Source organism: Gekko japonicus, unplaced genomic scaffold (genome assembly GCF_001447785.1).
Source record: "Gekko japonicus isolate JY-2015 unplaced genomic scaffold, Gekko_japonicus_V1.1 scaffold3362, whole genome shotgun sequence".
Lineage (NCBI taxonomy): Eukaryota > Metazoa > Chordata > Lepidosauria > Squamata > Gekkonidae > Gekko > Gekko japonicus.
The window spans coordinates 29,664-31,298 of record NW_015161510.1 but is presented as its reverse complement, the minus strand read 5'-3'; positions in this window follow the sequence as shown (position 1 = coordinate 31,298).

Sequence of the window (1,635 nt, the reverse complement as noted above, 5' to 3'; positions counted from 1 at the left end):
TCTTGAAGGGGGAAGAGAGTAAATTCTGAGAGCAAAAAAGGTTAGGAAGGTTCCAGCAGCTAAAAACATGGAGATTTAGGGCTTTCCCCCGAAAGCCCTTTAATCCCCAGGCATAGATTTAGCTGGCCATTAGATGTGACCTAAGGAAAAATCATACACTCGTGCAACATGCTGAGCCAAAGCTTACCTGCCGAAGACAATCAGCCTAATGTTGCTGTTAGAAACCTTGTCTAAGCCCATCTCAGGGCAGTGACAAAGCTCCCTGAGGAGTGTTCACACATTCTTTTAATGTCCCGATGATTTGTTAAAGGATTTGGGAGGTGTCTGCTCTCTGGTTTCCCACGTGATATGTCAGAATGCACCAGCAAATCCTCCAGGAACTTAATCACGTTTTCCAAGTCACTCGGGAAGACTGCCACTAGGAGATGTAGTTTGGAACACGGAGGCACAGATTACTAGTATCTAACATCAGAGAGAAAGAAATCGGGCATCGCACTATAATCGTTTCCCCCCGGGTGTACGATCTAAAGCAACAGCAGAATGCTGACACTGTTGTGACATTTATTTCATTGCAATATTTATTTATTTATTTATTTTTCGTATTTATACCTCGCCCTCCCCGTGGGCTCAGGGCGGCTTACAGGGGCCAGGCGAAGCCTTGCCATGCTAAAACACAATATACATATAATTTAAAAACCTACAGTACATATTTAAAAATCCTAATTTAAACAAAGTGCTCAGTGTCTTCAGAGTCCAAAGATGACGGAACATATGTCCGAAGTTCCTGGTAGACGGTTTAAGGCTCCATTCATGTTCAGGTTCAGGTGTTTTTCTCAGGGCCTCTTCCCACTTCACACACTTCAGAGGACCGGAAGGCCTGGCGGGAGCTGGTCCATGGGGTCGCGAAGAGTCGGACTCGACTGTGCGACTGAACAACTTCCCACCCACAGCGATGGTGATATACTGGGGGCGGCTCCTACTCAAAAGCCTGGTGGAAGAGCTCCGTCTTGCAGGCCCTGTGGAACTGCATAAGATCCCGCAGGGCCCGGGTCTCCCCCGGGAGCTCATTCCACCAGGTAGGAGCTGCCACCGAAAAAGCCCTGGCCCTAGTGGCGGCCAGTTTGACATCCCTGGGGCCCAGGATAGCTAGTAAATTTTGGGCCCCTGACCGTGGTGCTCTTGGGGAAACATGCGGGGAAAGGCGGTCCCTCAGGTAGGTTGGACCAAGGCAATACACTACACACCCTGACCTGGATATCCCAGGCTAACCTGATGTCACCAGTTCTTGGAAACTAAGCAGGGTTGGTCCTGTCAAGCATTTGGATGGGAGAACTCCAAGGAATACCAAGGTCACAACATGCAGGCAGGCAATGCCTCGAAAACCCTATGGGGGAATGACGAGTGAGCACCACCTCAAGATCAAGCACCACCAGGGGTCATTTCCTGCGGGAGCGCACAGGAGCGGAGCTCCAGCAGTAAGGAGCCCAGGGGGTGGGCACATGCAAGAAGCCCCACCCCCTGCTCCCAGCAGCCCTGAGTCGAGCCACAAGGAGCAAGAAGCAGCCAGGTAAGTTGCAGAGGCCCTCCCGGCTCACCTTCAGGTACAAGCTCTCCCTCCTCTGTGAGGGCAGATCT